General features: G+C 34.3%; 2 pseudogenes across 3 annotated transcripts; both read right to left on the reverse strand.

Moving 5' to 3' along the window:
* Window positions 1–1,553: 1,553 nt before the first annotated feature.
* On the reverse strand, window positions 1,554–3,717 carry LOC143465280 (type I iodothyronine deiodinase-like; annotated as a pseudogene). Of its 2 annotated transcripts, none has more exons than XR_013118601.1 (3): window positions 3,321–3,717; window positions 2,961–3,155; window positions 1,554–2,837 (listed from the first exon to the last, which is right to left on the reverse strand). The product of XR_013118601.1 is annotated as a type I iodothyronine deiodinase-like, transcript variant X2 (transcript). The 2 variants fall into 2 exon arrangements; XR_013118600.1 differs by having other exon boundaries at window positions 1,554–2,853; window positions 3,321–3,677.
* Window positions 3,718–6,121: 2,404 nt separating this feature from the next.
* Window positions 6,122–8,776, reverse strand: LOC143466101 (type I iodothyronine deiodinase-like; annotated as a pseudogene). The gene is made up of 3 exons (XR_013118700.1): window positions 8,546–8,776; window positions 6,863–7,057; window positions 6,122–6,686 (listed from the first exon to the last, which is right to left on the reverse strand). The product of XR_013118700.1 is annotated as a type I iodothyronine deiodinase-like (transcript).
* Between the last annotated feature and the right edge of the window lie 2,722 nt (window positions 8,777–11,498).

Below are 11,498 nucleotides of genomic sequence, written 5' to 3' on the forward strand. Positions count from 1 at the left end.
GAACTTCATTTACTTATACTTGGCGACAAAGTAATTATTTGTAATTGCTTTTGCACTTGCGCCCTTTGCAATCCAGTTATATTTCCCAAAGATTTAAAAGTAATTTACATGATACAGTCCAACTACTGTTTGTATATTTCTGAGATGATTTTTGTTTAAGCCCAGCTTCCGATGTAGGAGCAAATCGCTCCCAGGGGTTTGTATAAATCCATTTATAACTTTCAAAAACATTTTCCCTCAACTTTTTTACTGCAAAACGCAAATAAATTAGGTTTCAATTCAGAATGTGATTTTTTTTCTGAGATTGATGAAGTGCAGGCTGCCGTGGGTGGAACAAACTTTCAGAGGAGCGCTTACTTCTTCTTGTAACGTTTCTGTATATGGCATATACCACCTTTGTAATGATTGGACTATGTGTAATTTTCTTGTTGTTTAAATACTGTTGTGTTAAATATACTTACAACGAAAAGTTTGCAGTACTCAAATGTAATTTTTGACTAAGCTGCAAACAGACGTTTTCCATAAGATCAAAAAAATCGATACGAAACATTTAACCCATTCTGAAAAATAACTGCATAAAATCGTTATAGACTATACAACAAATACGACCCAAAATATATAACGAAAAATTTTGGACGTTTGGAAACGAAAATTATAAAAATCATTCGACTACAAAGGTTACTCACTCGAAAAATACACTGAGGGTGATAGAAACGCATTACAGTATATATCTCTTTTCATTTTATGCTAAAAAATTTTTATATGAGATGATTTTTTTATTCAGAACAAAGGTTTTAGCATCAGAACACGAAAAAATTCATCATATCTTTATCTACAATTTTGATAAAGGGTTTCATCAATTTTCATTTTCTTTGTTATTTCATTGACTGAAATACATAAAAAAAACATTTACACGCATGTGTTTATGGTATTGTCACGTAGTTTAAGAAGACAAAATGCTTTTAAATACATTTCCCATTTGAGGGAGGTCGTAACCAAATGGTCCACCGCGTCCTTCATAAGCAATAGTACCATTTAGAATGATGTACAGACGTTCTGGCATAGCTCCGTATAAGCATGGCTGACTTCATTCTTGAAATTGTCGACAATAAGTTTCCAGCCCATTTTGCTCATCCAGTAATGTTATGCCGTTATACACATGGAAAACCTGTTGATATGAAACAGCAAACACGAGTAAAAACAAACCGATGTTCAGCATAAATATCGGCACATATCACTGACTGAAACCCTTTTTGGCTTTTTCCTTTGTCCTATATTTTATAGTAAATAAGATTTATTGTGCTGTTATTCCTTAATAAAAGTAGCTTAGTCAATTAGCCAGCTAAGTGTCTCATTAAAAGAGACTAATTTGCAATGCTGTGATGCGCAACAGTTTCCAGATGAATTTAATTTTATCGCGTGGGAATGACGCGTGACAACAATAACTTTTACAGAGGCATTTTAGGTCTGTAGCGACACTGCCGCTTACAACGATCAAGTTAAACCATATTATACTTATATTCAGCAGCAAAAAGATGTTTTCTAAGAGGAGATGTTAATATTCGCCAGCACAGGCCCCCTTATCATGGAGTATGATACAAGATACAATTCTTGCATTGAGAACCATTGCTTTAATTTAGTGATTCTGGTGAATTGCAGCAAATTCGGCCAAGTTTACATAAAAGCTATAAAAACCAAATAAACTTACATTCAAAATGCACAAAAACAAGTTCGGTAGCCAAGGCTCCAGTGGATAACCAAATTTCCCAACAGGCCTATACGCAGGGTTGCCATCGGTCTGGACTCAAAAATAAGGACGAACAGGAAACAAAAGACGAATACCACCTTAAACGGTGCACAACAGGAGAAGGCAATCAATGTCCCAAAAATGAAAAAACGAGATACTATTTGCATGTTCTCAATTTTTGTATCTCTTTGGCACAAAATGATATACTAAAGGTGTCAAAATGCCCAAAATAGGAACCTCTGCCCTAAAAATAAGACGAAAATAAGGACGCAAGTGAAAATAAGGACATTTCTTAGAAAAAAGGACAAAAATATTTTCTAAGACACGGACCTTCAAAATAAGGACGGTATGGCAACCCTGCCTATACGCCATTATATGCTTCGAAAAAGTATAGTATTGTGTCTCTTGCGGGTCGTGGGTGAAATGAAATGATGGTTAAATCTCAGGTTACAAATTTAACTCAAAATTTCATAAAAGAAATAGAACATTTTAATGCAAGCTTTTAAAAGATGTTCACTTTTTATTTTCATTTCAAAGAAACACTGACAAAGGAGATTGAAAAGCGCATCAGATCTTTATCTAACATTTCGATAAAAATTTTCATTTGATTTCATTTCTTTGCCAATATCAATCGAAACTTGAAAATATAAGCCTATACATAAGGCAGCAGCTAGGCGTGTACCTCTACTAACCACCACAAAAAAGTGTAAAGATAGAGACTATAAGAGAAGTAAAGTTGTTTAGACTGATATTATCTTCTTCAGTGCAAGTTCCATTTCATTTAAGTCATACAGCAATGGTCCTTTGCCGCCTTCATAAGCGATGTTGCCGTTGAGAATTATGTACAGACGTTCGGGAAGAGCACCGTAAGCGTTGTTGGCTTCATTCTCCATACCATCGACAACAATAGGACAGTCGACGTTGGCATGTTCGACAAACATTTCAGCGGCTTGCACTCGTTCTTTCATGTGCTTCGGTTTCTGTAACTTAAACTGGTTGGAATCTAAACTCCATCCATCCAATGGATGTGCTTCTTCAATGTAGACAACGAGAAAGTCGACTGGGTGTTTTGAATAGCGCTCAAGCATGTCTTTGAAGATAACTAGCTTTTAAAATATAATTGTGCAGTTGGCCACCAGTTTCAATTAAAAATACACGCTTGTAAGTGTTGATAAATAAATGCAAACCAAAATATCACATTCCGTTATTTTACCTGATGCATAAACAGGGGTCAGGAGCATGAACCAAAGTTGAGGACTAGTGGACGATCTTGTTTCATGAAGTCAAGCAAGTTGTGTTCATCTCCATTTAGGTCAAAGACTTTAACGTCAGGCGCCTTTCCACCAAAATATGCCACTTTGTGGAAGTGTATCATGGTAGAATTGAAACATTGCTTCGCCATCTGCCACTGCAAAGTAAGCCAATAAACACAATAATAATATAAAACAATATAACATTGTGTGTGTTTTACAGCATGAAAAGCTCGTTATAACTTGATATTAAATTTACAATTGTATTTTTATTTAAGAATTTTTGGGTCTAATATTTATAAATAGAAATATTACTTTCATACCGAAAACGTCATTTTTGCGTTATGTTTCATGCCAAGTCTTCTTCCGAACTTTCGCTGGAAATAAGGATATCTAATAAGAATATTGCGCAGGAAAAAGAAAAATGGTAACATCGCCACAAAGCAAAAGGCTTTCAGAGTCTTCACAAAACGCCAAGTCATTTTAATTATCCTATTTTGGGCTGTGATTGTAGTACTTCAAATCTGTAAAGTTCTAATAAATATATAATAATAATAATAACTTTTAAACTTTCTAACGCTGTAAACAGTTACACTATTTGAAGAAAATAATTAAGTTTGCAAAAAAGCTACGTTCGTCTGGAAAAGCTTATATGAATCTACATTTGAGTTGAAGGAAATGATTACAGCATTGAGAGTAACTAAATAGCTACGGGCACCCGAGTTAACTTCACCAACACAGTCAGATATAAACTAATTCAAAGTATTGGAATAACACTATTACCGAATGGAATAAAGCCTAAGTTATAAGCATTTAATAAAATATGAAATAGTTACGAAAACTTTGTGCTTCAGTGGAACTATTTAGGCTATTTTGAACTTTTTCCTATGATGATATTAGCTGCTTTGGACGTCATCATATAACAACGCGACATTATTCTCACTGCACAAGCTTTTTCATTCCATGACTGTACAACTATATTTATAATAAGGCTGATATGCTTGCTTGCCACTTCTGCTTCACTGTACTGAAAATAATTCATTGTCCGACATCATTGTCACGATATCCATGCAAATTAAACAACAAAAGAAAAAGTAGTACACGTATTGTTACGACTCAAGTGAAACTGATCGGCTCAGCAAGCGATGTGAAGAAATGGCAGCAATGCTTGAATGCATAATGCAGTAAAGTTGGTATTGTTTGATACGCTCTGTTGATTTCACTAGATTTCCAACATATAACTTACGCAGTTTGTAATTTAGGCGTGGCCGACGGGATTAATTGCCGCCGATAGGCTACTTCTACGTTTTGACCAATAGATCAGCTCGTGATATAAAATGGGCTATATAAAATGCATTGCATGATTATAAAAATAAACGCTCTATACATGAAAATGAATTAATAACACGGGAAGATCAAATAAATGGCCACAAGGTGAGTAATGATAATGACCACATAAAGCTTTTACAATCAACAAACTTAGCATAAAAAAATCAAAGTATTTGCTGTCATTCTATAAAAAAATACAGTTCAGTTCAGTTGCACACTTTACGCAGTTCATATGTGGACAACATTCTAATTAAAGCCTTTGAAGCTCCGATCTAATGAAGTGCTCCCAATAGCTGATTTATTTCAGGAGTATAAATGGTTACATGGTTAAAATTTTCAACAGCATAAAAGCAAATTTGCTAATATAAATGGACCTTTATGTATACACACTGCTTGAGTAATTTCTGGCCAAAAGCAACAAAAAACAACGAGGACATACTTTTGTATCAAGCACAAAATAATATCGTCATCGGAATAAGTTCAAAATAGCATAAATAATTGTATGAAGTTCTCGTTCTTTTTCATATTTAACTAAATTCGGTCTTTGTCTTATTTCATCCCTTGTTGGTTTTATTCCAATATCTTTGACTTTGTTTTCGTGTAGATCTTATTTCTCAGATAATAAATGTAGTATGGGCGCCCAAAACAACAGGTCGGCCTACTAGTAAAAAAACTTCATACGTGTAATGTAGCTTTAATTGCCTACACCTGCTGTTGTAGACACTGCTTTTCTGGATTCTAGTTAACTATTAACACTACCAGGTTAGTGTAGGCGTTTCCGCTTTTTTATTCATTTCTATAAGCATATTGCTTACTTAAAGTCCTATGAGCAGTTACTATACTTTTTATTTATAACTTTAGACAGCACAATTACAACATCAATAAACGTAGGCCCTTATCTCTTTGGTAAGTCTAATTGCTGCTTTTGTTAGTTACATTACGCCTTGTCCAGAAAGCGATTAGCATTTATATGTAGGCTACACAAGCTTTTATGGTTTGTTGTCTGACCTTTCACCCAGTTCTCACGTTCGTAATCGCAATCGAGCTTTCCGTGATTTCAACATAAAAAAAATTGAGAGTAATGAAAAGTTAACAGCAAATAAAACTAACAATGAATATTCGCCAGTATGATGGAACGTTTTTGCATTCTTTACTTTATTTTTTGAAAAAAATAGATAACTCGACCATACAGAGTGTTTTACACGACAAGTTTGATAAATAAAATGCAGCATAAATGCCTTCAATTATATGGCCATATGCTCTAAAATAGCTCAATTTACGCTTGCCTTCGACGAAAAATTTATGTCGGCAAGATGTGTAAAAAGTTGATTAAATTATATTGATTGATTAGACCTTGTTTTAAGAGTTTCTGTTCAGTGTACAGAAAACGTGACGGCCTGGTATCGGCCATATGTGGATTTTGTACATACGTTTTTTGCATAGTCATTTTCAACATATAGGCGATGACATATGACATAGTTTTAAATCTTTTAAGAAAAAACAAAACTTTGCATGAAATGCACATTGGTATCTTAAATAAAATTCTTGTACATAAATAAGATTTAGGCTGCCATTATTTCACTGGAAAAAATCGTGTGTTCAAAGCTAGCTTTCACAATTTCTTGTCAACCTAACTTAAATGTTATAACATAACAACCTAAAACTAACCTAAATCTACCTCTTAACTTAAGTCTAACTCCAATAAAACCTAAAATAGCTTAAATAACTTAGACTTTTTCTAAACCCATTCTCTTAACCGCCTAACAACAGGCTGCGTGACCTACATAAGATGAAATAAGATTCGTAAGATTTATTGTAAAACTCAAAGAAACAGCAGCAAAACATGAAAGAATAAACAATATCAAATTTTTATCGTACATTTTGATAAAAATTTTCATTAATTTTCATTTCTTTTGCGATTTTTTTGAAAAATTGTGGGAAAATTTTTAACACTTTTGATTAAAAACAGGAACTACAATTTCAGATGAAGCAACTTAGATTTACAACATTTTCTTTAACGCATTTTCCATTTCAAGCAGGTCGTAACCAAATGGTCCCTCACGTCCTTCATAAGCGATGGCGCCATTTAGAATGATGTACAGTCGTTCGGGTAGAGCACCATAAGCATGGCTGGCTTCATTCTTGAAATTGTCAATCACAACTGGACAGCTGACTTGGGTGTGTTCTACAAACATTTCGGCGGCTTGCAATCGTTCTTTCATGTTCGTTGGTTGACGGAGTTTGAATTGGTTCCAATCAAAACTCCATCCATCCAGCGCATGAGCTTCCTCAATGTAGACAACGAGAAAGTCGGCTGGAAGCTTGGAATAGCGATCAAGAATTTCCTTGAAACTCGCTATCTGTATAGATAAATGAAAGTTGCAGTTATTCAATGATAGTATTGCAGATTACATATCTTACATATATATATGTGTGTACTTTTAATTTCATTATATTTTATACCATTTTCACATTACCAAGCATATTTCCTATACCAGCACTCGCAATATACGTTGTTTTATTGAAGTAGGCTTACTTGATTCATAAACGGGGGTCAGGAGCATGAACCAAAGTTGAGGACTAGTGGACGATCTTGTTTCATGAAGTCAAGCAAGTTGTGTTCATCTCCATTCATGTCAACTACTTTCATGTCAGGCGCCTTTCCACCAAAAAATGCCATTTTTTGGTAATGTATCATGCAGGCTTTGAAGCGTTGCTTCATCATGGCCCACTATGAAAAGTAAACGAACATAACATACCGAAGTAAGTTATAGATGAAACCAATATATGAGGAGTTTTCATTAGTAAACCAACCGACCAATGCAAAATGAAAATATTATTTTAAATTTGATTAGAGTAGTTAAATTCTGTCATTATCGGTTATGTGAAAAATGCTGTTATTTACTTATAATATATACTGTTATGATCAAAAGTATTGTTTCTTTATTCGTTTGTTTAAGTGCAAGCACAACACTGTAAAACAAGTTTGTCTTGCTACAAAATATTTACTATGCAATTAAGGTAATATGTCTACGTTTGATTTACACAAAACCTCACTCAATTAATTATAGCTGAAAATCAAGAAATTATTCACCCACTCGCCCCACCATTATTTTGAGGTCATAGCGCGCCGGATATTTTTCAGCGCTCATAAGATATCCACTCATACCATTCAAACGTGAAGTTCTTGTTGTTGGTTGGGCGAATGAAAAATTTTGTGTTTTTCTGCCACAATTTTTGAGGTCAAATATATGATGAGATATTAACTTCAAGATGCAAACTTCATTTCAATATAAGCTTAATTTAGAGTTCAAACTTAAAGTGAATGTCATAACTCATAACACAGTAACCTAAATAGCATTTTAGATCTTTACTGACCACAGTGAAAACAGACCATTTCTCTATCTATGTACTGATAAAATATTATGGTGAAATTAAAACTACATAGGCCTACGTGCTTAGCCGTGGCCTACTCACTGACATGACATGTTGCATAGCAACTCTGTTTAGTTATGTTGTAGTTGTAATTATCATGTTGTGCATTTAATCAATATAACTATTTGTTATAAAAATAGTGTTTTCCATTTGCGCGCAGATGTTGGCTTGGATGCACTTTCTAAATAACTAATTACAGTACAGTATGTTACACTAGATTTTAACGCAAGTGTGTGGCTAAAATAACTTTAGTAACGGGCAAGAGCAGATGACAAAAGAATGGAAGTTGTTCAATAGTTTACTTTATACGCAACCTCCCGTTACTGTATAATCGGTTCCACAGACATTTTTAAGTTGATAATCCGATGTTAAGTTTTAGCTGATAAATCAGGTTATAACCTTGAGCAATACGAAGAAAAATATGCCTTCTACAATTGAGATACATTAAATTTAATTTCTACATATGTCCATGAAACAGCCAGACAACAGCAAAGGAGTGGGAGAAAACGTTAAACCTATCTAAAACCATTAATTTCCTGGTTTTGTCGTTGTGAGGTATGATGTCATTGCGTTTGAGAGAGTCAATATAGTAAATAACAGAAGTAAATATTGCTACTTCTAACAAGGACCTTTGATAGAGACCTCTCCAAATTGCTAAAACCTTACTCAAGCCCGCAGTGAAGGCCAAGATGAAGGTCAAGCAGGAACCCGCACCTACTACGCAGCAGCTGCAGAAAAAGGTAACGGACGCCGCTCTGCAAAGGGCTCTATTATTTTATCTTACCGAAACTGCCATTTTTTGATTTGCTTTCACGCCGTGCACAGGTTCTTTTGTGTCCTTGAAAAATGGAGATTTGATAGCAAGGACAATATTCCTTATGAAAAAGTAAATCACCATCACTGCCACTGAGCAAGAAGCTCTTAGGATGTTGATACTCCAGCTCATTTTGATTTCTGTTAAGTTTCTTAATCTTTTACATATTTAACAGTACAAAACCTGAACAAAAAGAAAAATAGAGTATTTTGGTTAACTTTGTACAACAGAATGGGATAATTAATACGTCGAAAGCTATTTATGACATGTCTACATATCAAGCTTTTCTCGTCCTTCAGAGTACGTTATGTACTTCATACTTTGGCCTAAACGACAGCAAAGTACGGTTCGATTCCTAATCAGAATACTCCGCTTAATACCGTTGTCAAATAGTATAAATATGAGCCGTTTGTAGATTAATTATTAACTTATTGATAAAGGACCGAGTCTGGTCTGGAATGATTAAGCATTTTTATAAGAGCTGAAACGCACACATTAAGTGTGTAAGTATACGTGATCATTCCCTCGTGTCTTTCTCTGCTCTATATTGATCAAATGAGCATAATTAATCGTGTTATCTGCTACAGATATACGATCGTAAGCCGTAAATCAATGCGGGTAATCGAAGAAAAATTGTGAAAGTGCTGGGTTTACCAGCCTATATGCTAACATAAAAAACAATTATATTCTTCTTAAAGATAGAAACTACCCTGTTGCATTTACAGATACAGCAAAGTAAACGAATATAATATGATTAAGGGAAGAAAGTTATATATGAAACCAATATAACAAAAGTTTTCGTAAGAAAATATTCATTTTGTGTTTTAGCTATGGAGGAAATGAGGATAACAGTTTGACAATATATTTAGACTTTTGCATATTCGTAACTAAACATATATAAACTAAAGTTTTTTAATTTGTGAAATTGTTAATCTTCTATTTTGTTTTATGTCAAACTTTTCTTCGAATCTTTGCTGAAAATACGGAAATTTTAGGCTATATATAAAATAAAACTATACGTGAAAAAACTGATTCATTGATAACTTTGCGGAATTCGTTCTTTAAATTGTATATTCCGTGGAAACAGAAATAACAGTTTAAAATGATGCAAAATTATGCCAGACAATCAATAAGTATACGCTAATAAAGCTGAAATTGTATCTTTTATCATTAATTGTCTTACCGTAAGGTTGCGTTCGCGCACCAGAACGAAAACCAGGTTCTGTTTCTGGTGGTCCCTCCCTAGGGTTCACATGCGCCAAAAAGTGCATTTACCACGAAATTACGCTGTGGGGAAAGAGTCTAATATAGTTGTATTGAAACATGTCCTTTGACCAGCACATAGGCATATTAAACTAGGAACTTGAAAAGCTAAAAGGCAATTACTGCCCGACGGGCAAGTAATAACAAATAGCCTACAATTTACTTGCCTGCCGAGAAAATCTAATTGTCTTGGACGTCCATAAAAGTCAAAGGGAGATATTTTAGGCCTCATAATTATTATCCGCACAAAATCTACTGAATAGGTCAATCGAGGTTGACCATCTATCCATTCGAACACAAGAACGAATCGATTCGATCGCAAGCAAGCTAAATTTTTTAATGAAAAAATGTAAGTTATTAGTTGTCTGTACACTGTATTAGAGCTTCAAATACATGAATATCGCTTAATTGTTCCTAAAAACATTATGGATTCAAAATCAATCAATAATTTGTATATAATGTAAACTCAACTTACTATATAGGCTAGACTACTCTTTACATTATCACTTTATCAAATATAATGTAAATTAAAGGACTTGGCCAAATAGTATAGGCCTACCAGGCCGACATACGACGGCATAGCTTATTATCGATGTCGTGAACGTAAAAGTTATTGTTTTAAATTTTTAGGCTAATGAGTAATGACAAGTAGGCCTACGTACGCCATTAAAATCAAGGCACATCAATAAGCCAATACTTAGTTGGAATACCATTCACATTGCACAAACTTCGTTAAAATAAAACAAACTTTCTTTGCAGGATTGATTAGGCTTTTTGACATAGGCATTTTCATGAAGAAGAAAAAGTCTGTTATAACCTATTCGAAATAAACCGATGTAACGACAAAAAACACCTAACTTAATCATTGTGATTAATCGAATTCTAAACAATCCTGTTTCTCTTTCATATAATCTGCAATGTCGTATCATATTTCTACATAAAAACACAGCTATAGTTTAAGCCCATATAGTTGGCTTATCTAACGAAACTAAGCAGGGAGATGAGAGCTAGACGCAAGAACGAATTCTAAAGACGGATATTTACGATTTCTGATAACTGGTTTCAATAGAAGCATACAATTAACGCTACACGTGAGCAATTGATTCTCTTTCCTGAAACAACTACGATACATGATTATTTTAATTTTCATTGTTCAGACTAAATCCACACGGCTTTTTTTGCCAGCAGAATTTACGTTTGTTTTATTTAACCCAGTGAACAAGCTGATAAAGCCAGAGGCGAAGTTAGGGGTGGGGAAATGGGGGACGTCTGTCCTCGCGCCAAGCCATATGGGGAAGCCAAATAAGGTTAGAGTTTTTCATAATGCTTACAAAATTTTAAGAGGTTTGATAATGATGATGTGTGGTTCTCTAGTATATTGTACTTGCTGAGTCATCAAACCCAGAAAACATGGCCCGGACGGCAAACTCCATAATAGCTCGCGTCTTCAGTATTTGCACTTACATTTATTTCGAAAAGTGGAGGCACATAAACTGCCTCTCTCTCCAGACGCTAAACACCCTAGCTACTCCTCTGGATAAAATTAAACATAAAAACATAAAACATAAAACACAACATAAAAAAACGTTTGCGAAAATTTTCTGTGCGGATCGAAAACGAAAAGTGCTTTCAAGTGAGCATTAAAATTATTAAATTTTCC

The sequence above is a fragment of the Clavelina lepadiformis genome, chromosome 7 (genome assembly GCF_947623445.1).
Source record: "Clavelina lepadiformis chromosome 7, kaClaLepa1.1, whole genome shotgun sequence".
Classification (NCBI taxonomy): domain Eukaryota; kingdom Metazoa; phylum Chordata; class Ascidiacea; order Aplousobranchia; family Clavelinidae; genus Clavelina; species Clavelina lepadiformis.